The sequence below is a fragment of the Nuphar pumila genome, chromosome 9 (genome assembly GCF_984573655.1).
Source record: "Nuphar pumila chromosome 9, dmNupPumi1.hap1.1, whole genome shotgun sequence".
NCBI classification, from domain to species: Eukaryota; Viridiplantae; Streptophyta; class Magnoliopsida; order Nymphaeales; family Nymphaeaceae; genus Nuphar; species Nuphar pumila.
Genome location: NC_143257.1, coordinates 75,533,480 through 75,549,243, shown reverse-complemented (window position 1 = coordinate 75,549,243; position 15,764 = coordinate 75,533,480). Strand labels below are relative to the sequence as shown.

The window sequence follows — 15,764 nt, the reverse complement described above, 5'->3', positions numbered from 1 at the left end:
TTGAGAAATTGATCTCTAAATATCCTTGAGAATATATATTTTCGGAGAATTCCAACTTTGAAAATTGATTTTAAACTTTGGAAAATAGTTGAGAATTCTTGAAAAACCCTTTTAAGAATGGAAAATTCAAATCTTTGAGAAAATTGAATTTTGAAGAAATTTCAGGATATCTTTGAGAAATCGATTTTCTTGAAATGAGATTGTCTTGATTTTTATCAAAAGAAATGATGCAAGCTATCCTAGATGAATGAATGCCATTTTATGAAGAAATTTTAGGGAAAATTTGAGAAAATATGCATTTTAGAATTAAATTAAGGCAAACTCTCTACATATTCTCACTATGGCCGTAAATATGCTTGGAATTTAACTTAGTTAATTCTAAAATATTTTTAAAATGGAAATATGCTATGAATTTCTTTGAAAAATAGCCTAAGAGTGTAGGCTCAGTGTGGCTAATAGGAAGATGTTGAATTTGGGTTTCGTTCGTATTCTGACTATGGCCATAAATACGGGTTCCACCGAGTTCATCAACTCCCTAAGAATTGGTGCACGTGCCATTTGTGTTTATCCATGGTGTTTTTTTAAAGAAAATGCATGATTCACATGTCAGGATATTACAGAAAAATACACTATATGATATGCATCATATTCTAAGCACAAAAGTAACTCTTATTTCAATATTTGTTTTACATTTACATTGATAAAATAAAAAGAATGAAATAAGAAATTTAACTCCTTCTCTCGAATGTCCCTGCAAAACTTGAAGTTGGGTTAGTGTAGATATGTAGGTTTTTCCAGAATTTTCTAATAATATCCAGGAATTATCGAATTTACCTGGATATAAACCCAATCTGATGCTTCCTTGATATGAATATGATTTGAAATCCTGAAAATATTAGAAAATAGGGTAATAAAGATTTGAAATTCAGAGTTATGGTCAAAATGACCAAAATACCCCTTAATGACAGGTGTGACTTTAAAATTAGGGGTTTTGAAGGAAATTTTGATAAAAGTTGAGAATTTTGAAATTCAAAGTGAACCAAATGATGATGAAATTGATGATGGGATATGATGACATGCTGCTAAACATGATATGACTATGAAATTAGAAATAATATTGAAATTTTGGCCGTAATAGTGAATTTCACTTGTTTTTCGCCTAGGTCAGGGTCCTGGGGGAGCCCTATTTTGATGATACGGCTAAACCGAAGATCAAATGACCTTCAAATCATGCCAAATTCGACATGAAATGTTCCTTTACTCTTAAGAACAAAATAGAAAAAAAATGCATGAAATGGTATCATCTAAATGCAAAATTTTGAAAAAAATCCTAAAGCATGCAAATTTCGCCTGCGGGCGCAAACCAAATATGACGTTTAAACATAATAGCAAAGCAATCCACCATAAAAATGTTTGATATTTTGCAAGCTGCTGATAGATATAAAAATAAACAACTTTGGCTTTTACAGCTCCGGGATTTGATCTATAGTGAGTTTGGTAGCAGGGATCCAGTTCTGATACGCAAGAATTCAATAGGATTTTCTATAAAATAGATGAAAAACAGTAATATGCCGCCAAAATTTCCTAAATTTTAAAAGGACACTGCTGACACAAAATATGTTTTTTTTGTTTTTACAGATTTTGCATTTGACTCACTGGAAAAAAAAATACGATAAAAGGTACCTAAATTAGAGAGTCAGGAATAAACAACGAAAATGCAGACTGACTTTAAAATTACTGAAAGGACATTAAGTCTATTCTAAAAATTATAAAAATTCATACTCAAATAGTGGACATCACAAACATAAAATTCCTCTTTTATGGACTCAGATTTCGAGTTATACCCAGGGAGCAATGGTTGACTCAATTTGATCCAGAGTCTCAAGTGCTCGTATCAGACTCTGACACATGTCATCTGGTCTTGGATTTTTGGGAGGCAGTAAGATACTTCAAAAAAATCCGATAAAATCAGGTTAAATACTAGATTGAATCTCGAGACTACTGCATTTTTCGGATTAGTAATCAGATCTTCAATGAGAGAGATTTTGATTTTATAATTCAAGACCCAACATGCTTAGCATTTTTTGGGTCTTAAAACCCGGTTTAATCCTTTGGACCTTGACTAAACCAGATAGCTTCAAACGCTCCCAAGTTTTTTGCATGACATCAGGAACGTCTACACACATATTATATGATTTTTTTGAGTTTTTTAAAATAAAATATGAGCACGAAATAGCGTGTGGACTGACTGCTGAAATCAGAATATCACAGAAATGAAACAAAAACAAAGTAATAGGCAAAATAAGTCATGAGAATGCTATCAGATGAGTATATCAGACATGATGCATGCAATTTAAGAATGATGTGATGCAGGGAGGGATGGACTTTCATTTATATTTGCCATAAACAAGAAGAATTTGATCCATCGATTGGACAAATCTTTCACATTGAATGGCGTTTACTACCTTCGCAAGCATGATACCAACACGAATCCGATTCAAAATCGAATTCCCCTCAGATTCTATGACAATCATATAAAATAGAACTTGCACAACATGAACTCCAAGAGAAAAGAGTATGTAGGAGTTTACCTTGATGCTCTTGATTCGGACTTGCAACGATCAGAGCTGGGGCAGTCGTAGCTATTTCCCTTGATGAGTCGACTGCGACTTGGATGCTAGGCTGAAGGCAGAGGATGAGAGATCACCTCTGCAAAGCTTGGCTCTAACTTGGAGGTTCGGCTGCTACTTGGTAGTTCGACTGCTCTTTGGTGCCTTGCTGGAAGGTGGAAGGGAGAAGGAGGAAATTGGAAGTAGGCGTGTGGTAGGAGAGAGAAAGAGAGAGAGTGAGAGACCAAGACCCAAAGAGGGCGTGGGATGAGAGAGATTAAGAGAGGAAAATGAAAACTCCAAAAGGTGATGGATGGATGCTAGAGGGGTCGGCTCATGGGGTTTAAAAGAATGGTGGGCTGAAAGTTAGGAAAAAACAAGGGTAAAATCTTGCTTTTTCCTATTTTTTAGGAAAAGCAATAGAGGGCGATTTTGGCTCTTTTCATTTTTTTTTGAAATTTTGTTTTTTTGCTTTTTCTAAAGAGGTTCTCAGTGTGGCGCCACCTCAAGATGGGGCCCACTTTGTTTATTTAATAAAATGAGAAAAGCAAAATAAAATAGAAAGAGGCCTCTAGAGAGGCCTCAGGAGGGCGAGATTGCCTTTTGAAAATTTTTGATATTTTCTTAAAAAGGGAAAAGCGAAACTTCTTTTTGGATTTTTCATAAAACTTATACTAATTTGGCAAATAAGAAACAAAATTCGACCTAATTATGAATTTTTTTGAAAGAAGGTGGCCCTTCAGGGCAAATTTATAAAATGATTTTGAAATAGCTCATAGAAGGTTAAAATAAGGGGATTTTACAAAATTAAAAAAAATTGGAATAAAAATTCTAGCTTCAAAGCTTTGTCCCCTTCTTCAGACAGAGCCGGTCCAACTGACAAAATTTGAAAATCAATTATTAAAAATTATCCAGATTGTTTTCCTGACAAAACATTTTGAAATTCAGAGTCCTGTGGGTTAAATTGGGAAAAGATGGCAATTTTGAAGACCCAGAGGTTGGAAATTGATTTCAAAAGAGTTTGAAATTCAAATCTGGATTGAGAATTTTAAAATCACAAGTTCGGGACCTCAAAATAATATGCTGTGCCGTGAAGTGATGTGAAATGTTATGCGATGGTATGTCTCGGGAAATGCAATTCTAAACGAGGAATTGGAGATTTTAGTCTCCTGTTATGAGTAAGACTTTGAAAATTCGCGATTAAAAGCGAAGGTTTGAGCCAAAACAGACAAATTTTGAGAATTGATCATGAAATTTTGGACTTTTGCAAGGTTTAGGCTCAGAAATCGACCATTTTGCCCTCTTAAGATCTCGGAGGACCAGTTGCGATGACTGCATGAAAGTGTCTGGAGAGGTGAGTAAAAATTTGGGGTGTTTACAGATGCCCCTCTTTGCTACTAAGCTGGTTGAAAGCCGAGCTTATTGGTAAAGAAAAACACACCAAATTTTGGGCTATATATAACAAAATGCCCCAGTTGGAAGGATCCGACTAGATGTGGAGGTACTAGCTCGGTGAAGATGATAGATATGAAGTGGAGAATGAAGATGAAAAGATTCACTCCATGGCAGTGAAGTTCAAGTTTTTGCCCTAAACCTGGATGGGACGAAAATACCTTGTATGGGATGAATGCTCAGGTTTGACCATTAACCTGATCGGAAAGTGGAATACCTCATCAAAATGAGGCTCAGGTTTATACCCTTAACCTGATTGGGAGAATGAAATACCTCATCAAAATGAGGCTCATGTTTATACCCTTAACCTGATTGGGAAAATAAATGGAATCCTCGAAAGAAGAGACCATGATGGAACTTTCGAATTTCGCACAATAAATCCGATAAAGGTTTTGCAAAAAGAAGAAAAATGGGGTCCCTAAAGCTTGAAAAGGGATTGATCTTGGACGTCTCATCGCTGAGACTAAATAGCTTTTGAAATTGCCTTTTGCGAGAAAATGATTGGTGGTTCGACCTTGAACCAAAATTGAACTGTCTATGGCAGAACAGTAGGGACATAGGGAAGTGTGCGAATCTGAGAGTTTCGTGCACCCAGATTATAAAAAGAATGGAAGGAATCTTGAAAACTCCTGTAATCAAGTCCTAAAGAGGGATTGAAATAGTGTCAGAATGCATCAGACCGACCATCAAGCTCTCACTTTCTGCTAAGATAGCTAGAAAATGTTGTCAAAATGTTAAAAATTATTATTGATTCAAAAATGATTGAAAATGGTGCATATCAGTGCAAAAATATTTCCTCTTTTTTACCTGAAGTATTACCTCCAATTGAGTTAACTTTATAGAATTAAGATTCAGATTCAAATTGCTTGCGACTGACTTTCTTCAAAGAAGCTATCAATTTTCTTGATATGAGCAGTAAAGAAAGAATTAATATTGTGAAAGCAAATGGTGAAAGAATATTGATAATAGAATTTCATAAAATTAAAGAAGATTCTTGGCAGATTCGGCAATTTGATATCCTGGGATGCTTTTCTCATGATGATCTTTCAACACTTTTTGGAGCTCTCTTGGGTTTCTAGAGAGTTTATTACACCATCCTTCATTTTGGAGATGTCCTGACTTTTCTCTCTCTCCTTTTTTTTTTGGAATGGTACATCACAAACTCCTTCAACTTGGAGATGTTCCGATCCTTCTTTGTCTCAGGAATTATATTGACGGTATTGGCTCATTGATTGGTGGTCTTTTGATGATAGCGAAAATTAAATATCTTTTAGGGTTTGTCGGGAGGTTCATCGCATTCGCCTTTAACTTGGCGGTGATCTAAACTTTCCCTAGAAGGATCCGTCACAAACTCCTTTATCTTGGAGATGATCCAAATCTTCTTTGGCCCCGGGGGTCTAACTCGCATATTCATCTTCAACTTAGCGACAATTGAGAGATCCCTTTTGCAAATATTTAATTGCAGCTTCGGATATTTAAGTGATTGGGGAGATATGGAAATTGAGTGGATTTTTCTTTATCACTCAGGATATTTCGACTGCCTCATTTTTACAAGAATGGTCTTTAAAGATGTGCCATAGCTGCGATCAATATCAATCACTTATGGCTTCGTGACAACATTGAATTTTCTTTGCTGGCCATATCGAGGATTTATTTTTCATCCTTTTGGTTGGCCAATAGAAAGAATTTGGATTTTGAATCCTTTTTGGCAAAAGCTTTGCTTCTTTTGGAAGTGATACTGAAGGTATTCTGAGGTAAAGTCTTGTGCAATAAAGATTTTGAAATCAACAAGTATTTGACGACAAATTGACAAAATGTTCTTGAAATCCTAGGTGAAAGCGAGTATTTGAATTCCGACTTAACGCATCCATGACAAAGATTATCCTCTCATTTCCCCAAAGGAGAAGACTCAAAATGATAAATAAAAATTACTCCTCTCTTTCCTAAAGAGAAGGTGTTTGCAAAACAATCTTTCGAAGAGAAATTAAGCTTTCGTCAAAACTTCCTAACATTACGCTTCTCTTATGGAAAGGGGGCCGGTAATGGTGAGGTCGGTGAATTGGTCATGAAGAAACGAGTCCATCATACTCTCCCTGAAAAAAGGGTCCTACATGACGAAATGGCCTAGTGTGAAAATTGGGGGGGGGGGGGGGGCACAAGGAAAGCGAGCCTCCGTCGAGTCTCTCCCTGTAAAAAGGGTTCCTTGTGTGAAATTGGAAGATTGTTTTGCAAACGGTTCACAAAGACATGAGTCCCTTCAACTCTCCCTAAAAAGGGGCTATGTGAACAAAGAATGATAGCATGCGAAAAGAACGAGCTCCCTTGAACTCTCCCTGTAAAAAGGGTCTCTCGCAAGAGAAAATGATTGAAATTAGATATTGAGTCAATTGGCGGAATGAATTTGATGCAAAGATCAAACCATGTGATGATGCATGAAATGCACATCATGTTAATACGTTTTTCATGCATTTTGTAACAAGTTTAAGGTTTTGAACCCATGTTTAGATGTATTTTGATAGTAAGGGGTTATGGTTTGAATTTCAGAAAAATCGGAGTTAAAATGAGAGAGTTATGGCTATTTCAGTGATTGGGCATGGATTTCGAGGTGGATCGGATCCATATCCGACCCAATTAGGTTATTTGGACTTTGGATTAACCCTTAGAAAGGCCAAAACCCAACCCACACGCCTATCCATATCCAATTCAAAAAGTTTTGCAGAAAACCCCCCAGAAAGTGGCGCCTAGCAAAATTTTATTTTTTAACCTTCTTTCTGAAAAATGTCAAAATTATAAATACAATTTTTAGAGAAGCCCTAGACGTCTTTGGCTTGGATTGACGCCCCCTGCAGTGCCTCTAGCTTCAACACCTCCTTACCCTCCATTCTCCCACGTTTTGGCCATTGAAGACCGGTTTATGCTTGGGTTCCAAGCATACTTCGATCTCCCTTGTGAATTCTTTACATTTCTTCCTTCTCCTTGCTGTTTATTTCACCATTTTTTTGTGCTTTTGCAGGTGTAGCAGAGGTGGAGACCATTAACCTTGTGTGGGAGTGCGAAACACACCAACAAGGTGAGCCGGCCCTACCTCCATCCGGTTTTCTACACCCTCCGATCGAGAATCGGTGCATACTCCATTTTCGGTGGATCTCCAACGTGTAGCAGCTGCAAAAGTGCTGTTTTTTGGTGAAGTCCAGCATCCTCAAACCGTTTGGGATGTCAAGATCAAGCCACGGTCCGCTCTTCTTCATCCCCCCGGTCATCGGATCTCCCAAGAGGTAGGTCTTCTTCTTCCTTCTCTTCTAGCTAAAACCGAATTGAGTGTTGATTTTATTTTCTTATTTTTCTGAGTGTTTCTTGTTTTTCTTTGTGTTTTCAACCTTAGAATAGATTTTGTGCATAGACCAACACGTTAGTTTAGGTTTATTTGATTGATCAATTCATTTGAATCGTGTGTTTTTTTTTATTTTTCAACCAAATCGTGAAAATCGGCTAGATCTTCATCTAGCCGATTCTTCAAGTTTGTTCAGTGTGTTCTTGGTGCTGTTTTACAGAAAATCCAATAAAAACTACGTTCATTTTGATTCAAATTAATCGTTGGAAGTGTTCGTTATGTGTTTCTATTAAATTGAAAAGAAAAATACCAAAATCGGCTAGATTATCTCTAGCCGATTCTTGTGTTTTTAGAAAATTGTTCATGTTTTATTATTTTTTCTGTAGTAGTGCTGTTTGTTTGGTGTGAGTTTTGTTATTTCAGTACCTTTTATTTTTCGTTTTAGGAAAATGAATTTATTATGTGTCGCATGAAGGATTTTTGATAAAATCGTGAAGGAATGATTAAAATTCATGTAAGTGTAGGTGCTTCTTTTGTATCATTCATGTGATTTTCTGTTTTTGTGTTAGTTAACAGTCTAGTGGAGTTGGGTGAGTCAAATTCATCGTTTTAGAGTTGTTTTAATCCTTGTTTTCTTTGTGTTTTCAATTTTTAGGTAGTTTCCTTTGATTGAAAGAAAAAATTACAAAAATCGAGTTTTATTTTCTTTATGTTTTTAATAAATTCCAGCATAGTGTTGTTCATGTTGCATTTGTGTAATTAGGAGTTTTTTATTATATTTTAATTTAGCTTTGTCAAAGTATTTGTTACTTAGTTTAATCAATTTTTTTTAGTTTGTATTTTTTTTTGTTTTTGTTGGTCTTCTTCTTCCCCAAGGTGGGGCGGCAGCTATTAGAGCTCCAATTGAGCTCTAGGTCGATTTTTTTAGAAGGTATTAATTACAATTAGTTAGGTTAGGAAGGTGTCTAGATTCAATGTATTAGGGCTTATTGCCTTAGCCGTTTTTAGGGGTCATTTAAGTAAGTTTTGGGAATTAGGGTAGCATTTAATCCTAGAAAATCGTATTTTATTTAAGTCCTTTTATTCCCTAAGTAGTTTTAATTTCATTAGTTTAGAAAGTAGCACCATTAGGGTTGGCGATTTTTGAGAAGGAAGGTCATTAAGATAATTGAATTTGAAAAGTTTTGGAAATAGTAGATCCTTCAAAAATCGTGTGAAGCATTCAAAGGAGCATTAAATTTTGAGTGTGAATTAAAAAAGGAGTTACTATTTAGCTTTGGAAAGTGTTTTTGAAATTCAATTAAACCTCCAATCTAGGCTCCACGATTTCCATAAAGAAATAAAGGCAATTTAATTTCATCTTGAAAAGAAAAAATCGTGGGTTTTTAGATTGGACTTTTCGTTTTTCCAAAAGTGAGCTTTAAAGACAATTAAGGAGTGTAACTCCCTCATTAAGTGGAGCGATTTTTGAGAATCCAAATGATTTCAAATTTTGAGCATTGATAATTATTACCTTATCTTTGCAACCTTCTCCATTAAAATCGTTAGCTTTGAATTAATTTTAGGATAATTAATAGGTTACTAATTTAGTCGACCTAATTAAGTGAGTCAAACCCTAGTCTAAACCCACTTGAGTCTAGTCAAGTCAAACCTACCCTAAGCTTGAGTCAACCGAACCTACCTATTAAAACCTAACCTAACCTAGTCAACCTAGTTGACTTAGTTAGGTGTGCCGTGTGTCTAAGTCGACTCGAACCCTAGCCCAAGTCAAAACCCTAGGTTAAGCCTAGTCAAGTCTTAGTCAAACCTAACCTAAGTTTAGGTCAACCGAGTCTACCTAACCTAATCTAATTCAAGCCTAGTCGAGTCAACCTTAGTCCGAGCCTACCTCACCCAATCTAACCCAAACCGAGCTCACCCAAGCCAACCCGAACTTAGTCAAGTCAAAACCGAGCCTAGTTGAGTCAACCGAGTAAACCTAACCCTAACCCTATCCTAAACCCGCAGCCTTTGTTCTTTAGTGGATTTAATTTCATTTAGATGTTATTTATTTTGATTTTAGGTTAATTCGTTTAGTTATTTGATTTAGTATAGTGTAGAAGTGTGTGTGCGTAAATTGTATTTGTTTCGTGTGTGTGATTTGTGCATTGTACTTAGTTGACTCGTAGTTATTTAGTATTTAACATAGTTAATTAGAATTGCATTTCATTGAGTAGCTTAAGTGCATTTGCATCGTTAATTTAGTAGTGTTAGTCTTAATTTGAAATTTACGATTATTCTTTAATTCATGTAGTGATAGTGCATTCAATAGTAGCATATACACTGTCTTTTAGTGTCATTTAGATTGCATTAGGTTTAATTTGCATTTTTAAGAGTTTAAATAGATTGATAAAGTGAATAGTGTACTCAAAGAAAAACCCGATTTTTGCCCTGTCGCACAAGCGTTATTTTATGTGCAAAAATTTCGTGTTTTCCAAAAATTATTTTTCTGTTCACTTTAGTGACGTGTTATCTGACTGAAGACCAAATTTCAGCTCTTTCGAAGTTGATTTGGTCTGATTTTTAAGCATTTTGCGAAAACCGCTTTTTCTGGTTTTTAAATTACAGGACTTTCGATATCCTGATTTTTCCCAGTTTTGAAACGCTTATATCTGGAGTTCTAGATATCTTTTTTTCATTCTTTAAAAACTGTCAGATTATTTAATCTATCAGTTTCAGAACAAAATAAATTTCGGGAAAATCGGACCTCATTTGCTCTGTCAAACAGTGTTTTTTCGAGAACATGTCAGAAATCTATTTTACACTAGTTAGGGGCATTTTTGTAATTTCCTTAGTTTTGGCATTTTAGACCTGTTTTCAGTAATTTCTGCATTTTAGGAGCTGCATAATCATCATACAGCATTAGTAGAATTAATTTAGTTAATTTTAGAATTATTTTAGTATTTTATTTAACTATTGTCTGATAATTAGCATTTGTTTTATAAATTTCATAAAATTAGACTTAGTTTTATTTATTGTTTTCATTGTTGGAATAGAATACTAACTTTGTATTTTTCTTCATTTTAGGTTGAAAATCATCTTCATTTTTTCTAGGATTCTTTGTTCAAGTGCAAATATCGTTTAAGTGGTGAAAAGACCAAAATACCCCCTAGCGTGCAACTGAAGACTGGAGTTCTATTTCAAGTTGTTTTTATTTTAATTTAATTAGTTGTGTAATTATACATTGATATTTGTAATTAATAAATTAAAATTTAAGAAATACTCTGATTAATTCCCGTTCCCTGAGGATTCGACCCGTACTTACCACTTTGTGGAAAGTCGGTTTTTATACTTTTGGTTGACGATTTTCCAAAGTTTTATTGAAAATAATTGTTTTAAAAAGATCATCTCAAAATATCAACCAAATTTTGGCGCCGTTGTCGGGGAACGGCGAATTAATTACTTTATTTCTTAGATTTTGATTTATTAATTTGTTTTAGTTAGTTAATTAGTTGTTTTATTTTTAGTTAGTAGGATTAGTAAGTGAATATAGGATTAACATAGTTAGTAAATATAGGATTCACATCCTGTTCTTTCTAGGATTCACTCAATTATCATTCTGCAAGGAGCGATTAGACAGGTGGGTTTTAGAAAAACTTAGTTTGTGATTTCCTGTATTTATTTGTTTTTTTTAGTATTTTAGAATAGTTTAATTTGTTATTCATTTAGTTATAGAATTCTGACATAGATAGTTAGTATATCTGTTTCTTAGTTGCTGTTTTATTTACGTTTTAGTACCTGTGTTAGTTTAGTTTTAGATTTAGGTTGTTTGCTTACATCTGGTCTTAGTACCAGTGTATGCAGGGGCGATGAGGTGTAGGAACACCATTACATCCATTTGTTGACAACCCAGAGAGAATTTTACATTCTCATCGAAGTTCGACAACAATGGCTGACATGGATCCTCCACCTCCACCCCCAGTTCATCCACGTCCTCTGCGAGAATACTTCATTCCCACAGATTATGTTCAGGCATCCTGCATTCGGAGACCCGATGTAGGAGCGCCGCATTATGAGATCAAGGCCAACATTATTCAGATGCTTCCATCCTTTTATGGCCTTAGTCACGAGGATCCCTACCGACATTTAGATGAATTTCTCGAAATCTGTTCTACGGTCAAGATACAGAATTTCGATGATGATGCTTTGAGGTTGACTCTATTCCCATTTCATTGAAGGACAAATCCAAGTATTGGCTAAAGTCCTTAGATTCTGTAGAAATAGAGTCCTGGGATCAGTTGCAACAGGAGTTTCTTCGGAAATACTTTCCCATTGGTCGTACGAACCAATATCGTAGAGCCATCACTAGCTTTTCAGAGCTAGATGGTGAGTGCTTTCATGAGACCTGGGAGAGAATGAAAGATCTCCTCAGGAAATGTCCCCATCATCAGGTGCTGAAATGGCAACTGGTGCAGAGCTTTTACGATGGATTGTCTGACAAGAATCATCAGATGATTGACTCTTTATGTGGAGGGACATTCATGCTGAAGAGTGAGGACGAAGCATGGAGGTTATTTGATACATTGGCTGAGAATTCCCTCCACCATGCTTCGAGTTCTCATTCGGATAGAGCCACACCCAGGATTCAGAAGAAAGCTGGTGTTCTTGAGATTGGTCCATCTACTGCACTACAGTGCAAGGTAGACATGATTGCTCAGAAGCTGGACCAGCTTCTCTCAGGACCGCCCACTACACAACAGGTGTGTACTCTGTGTGCCAGTCCGGCACACGATATCACTGAGTGCCCATCGGCAGATCAATATCCTGAATTTGTTCAAGAACAAGTTTAGGCAGCTCAGGGTTACGTCAAACCGCCGAATAACCCATTTTCATTGACATATAATCCGGGTTGGCGTAACCATCCCAATTTTTCATGGAAGAATCCACAGTCTTCCATGCAAATGCCTACATCCTCTTAGTCAGCTCGGCAGCCATTCCAAAGGCCGAGTTATTCTCAGTCTTCTTCTTCAGTCTCTCCCCCGATTCAGCAGGAGTCTGCCCCGCAGACATCTTTTGAGGAGAGACTTCTCCAGGCATTCTAAGAGGTGAAAACCTCTAATCAGAACGCCTTCGAGAAGTGTAGCCAGATATTGAGCTCACATACGCAGTCCATTGCGAAGTTAGAGTCGCAAAGGGGACAGTTAGCTGAGGCTATTAGTAGGAGACCCGAGGGTACATTGCCGAGTCAGGCTGTCATGAACCCGAAGGGCAAGGACCAGATGAATGAAGGCCTGTTTCATACTGAAACACAGCAGCAGGCCAAGTCTGTTATGGCCCTAAGGAGTGGACGTGAGTATCATATCGATAGCAGAGAGAGAGACAGTAGAGAGAGGATAGAGGAGCCAGAGACCATTGTTTCACCTACGTCGGCTCAACCGTCATTATCATCCCCATCCCCATCATCATCTTCATCATCATCATCATCATCATCTTCAGTCTCAATGCAGAAGAAGGATAGGAGTGAGCCTTCTCACAAAGAGGAGGAGCCAGCAGAGTATATCCCCCCACCACCCTATCCCAAAGCATTAGAATCTCCCGGGTTTAGAGGGAAGCAGGGTGCGAAGATCCAGGACATGCTTGACATCTTTAAGCATGTGCAGATCAACTTACCTTTGCTTGATGCGATTCAGCAGGTGCCGGCATATGCCAAATTCCTGAAGGAGCTATGTACGCAGAAGCGGAAATCTAGAGAGAGAGTTCCTAACGGGGTCCATCTGACTGAGCAGGTGAGTTCAATACTTCAGCATCAGACACCACCAAAGCTCAAGGACCCTGGAGCCCCTATCATTGCGTGTACTATAGGGAACATCCGGATAGAACGCGCGTTGCTCGATCTTGGAGCAAGCGTGAACATTCTGCCTGGGTATTTCTTTGATTCTTTCGGGCTAGGAGAGATGAGATCGACTCCTATTACACTTCAGCTGGCAGATCGTTCTGTCAAGGTACCGAGAGGTGTCTTGGAGGACATGCTAGTTAAGGTGGATGACTTTTATTTTCCAGTCGATTTCATTATTTTGGATATGGAAGGAGTGGATAGCCAACACCAAACTTCGATCATTTTGGGCAGACCATTCTTGGCGACTGCCAATGCGTGCATCAACTGTAGGACCGGAGCCATGGATCTTTCATTCGGCAATAGGAAAGTCAAGCTGAATATTTTCAATGCCGCGATGGGTCCAGCAGGAGACATGGACTGCTTTCATGTAGATATTGCGCATGAGTTATTGGAGGAGCAACCCTATTTGTATATTACTGAGGATTCTTTAGATTTGTACCATATAAAGAAGAATAGTGGTGTAGATAGTGTAGATGTGTCTAGAGTGTCGTCAGAGAGACCACCTTGGGGAGCCTTCATTGAGACTCTCCCACCGCTTGCGGAGACCCCCGCCAAATCTTTGATCGAGTCACCTTCGAAACTTGAGTTGAAACCCTTACCGGATTCACTCAAGTATGCATACCTCAGAGATGATGAGACTCTGCCCGTGATCATCTCGTCCCTGCTCACTGAGAAGCAAGAGAAGAGATTGCTGATGATTCTTCGAGAACACAAGGCAGCGATTGGATGGGGAGTTGCTGATCTGAAGGGGATTGATCCTTCATTCTGCATGCATAGAATTCATTGCGATGAGGAAGTTAAGCCAGTGAGAGATATACAGAGAAGGCTAAATCCCAACATGAAGGAAGTGGTGAAGAACGAGGTGGTGAAGTGGTTAGATGCCGGAATCATTTACCCTATTTCTGATAGCCAGTGGGTCAGTCCGATTCAGGTTGTGCCGAAGAAGTCGGGACTCACTGTGGTCGAGAACGAGAAGGGTGAAAGAATTCCGATGAGGACCACTACAAGATGGCGAGTCTGTATCGATTATTGGAAGCTAAATGTGGCAACTAGGAAAGATCATTTCCCATTGCCATTCATTGATCAGATCTTAGAGAGACTCGCAGGACAGAGCTACTACTGCTTTTTAGATGGATACTCAGGATACAATCAGGTAGATGTCCATCCTGACGACCAGGAGAAGACTACGTTTACATGTCCTTATGGCACCTTTGCATTTAGACGTATGCCGTTTGGGCTCTGCAATGCCCCGACAACTTTTCAGAGGTGTATGCTTGCTATATTCTCCGACATGATAGATGATGTGATGAAATTTTTCATGGATGACTTTTCAGTGTATGGCTCTTCATTTGAAGATTGCCTCCAAAAACTTACTCGAGTACTGAGTAGGTGTGCGGAGACAAATCTTGTCCTGAGTTGGGAAAAGAGCCATTTTATGGTCCAGGAGGGGATTGTGCTTGGACACATTGTGTCCAAGCGAGGTATTGAGGTTGACAGAGCAAAGGTGGAATCCATTTCCCGTTTGACTCCACCCACCTCTGTGAGGCAGATTCGGTCATTTTTAGGGCATGCGGGCTTTTATAGGCGGTTCATAAAAGATTTCAGTAAAATCTCTCGACCGCTATGTACTTTATTGGAGAAGGACCAACCCTTTGTTTTTAGCGAGGATTGTTTGAAGGCCTTTGAGATTATCAAAGAGGCCTTGATTACTGCACCCATTTTGAGACCTCCGGATTGGACTCTCCCATTTGAGATTATGTGCGATGCATCTGATTATGCTATGGGGGCTATTTTAGGACAACGCGTTGATAGGAAGCCCTATGTGATCTACTATGCGAGTAGAACTCTATCTGATGCTCAGATGAATTATACTACGACAGAGAAGGAGCTACTTGCGGTAGTTTTCGCATTGGACAAATTTAGGGCCTATTTACTCGGTTCAAAGGTGGTTGTCTATTCTGACCATGCTGCATTGAAATATTTGTTGAATAAGAAAGACACCAAACCAAGATTGATTCGTTGGGTTCTTCTACTACAGGAGTTTGATCTCGAGATTCGAGATAAGAAGGGAAGCGAAAATGTAGTAGCAGACCATCTTTCCAGACTGATCGTGGAGACCATGCAGGATCAGAGGCCGATCAGTGATTCTTTCCCCGACGAGTAGATCATGACAGTTAGGACATCGCAGTTACCCTGGTTTGCAGATATTGTGAACTATCTGGTTTCGAGGCAGATACCTGAGCATTGGAACAAGAATGAGCGTGAGAGATTCCTATCTCAGGTGAGGCACTATTATTAGGATGAACCAGAGTTGTTCAAATACTGTGCAGATCAGATCATTAGGAGATGTGTTTCGGAAGAGGAGTACCAGTCCATTCTTAGTTTTTCCCATTCGTTAGCCTGTGGAGGGCATTTTAGCAGTAGGAAGACGACTGCAAAGATTTTGCAGTCTGGATTTTATTGGCCCACACTCCACAAGGATGCTCATGAGTTCTGT

General features: G+C 38.0%; 1 non-coding gene across 1 annotated transcript; it reads right to left on the bottom strand.

Annotated features, from left to right (window-relative positions):
* Positions 1–11,721: 11,721 nt before the first annotated feature.
* On the bottom strand, positions 11,722–11,824 carry LOC149828640 (small nucleolar RNA R71). The gene has a single exon (XR_016434525.1). It is a non-coding gene; the product is annotated as a small nucleolar RNA R71 (small nucleolar RNA).
* Positions 11,825–15,764: the final 3,940 nt, after the last annotated feature.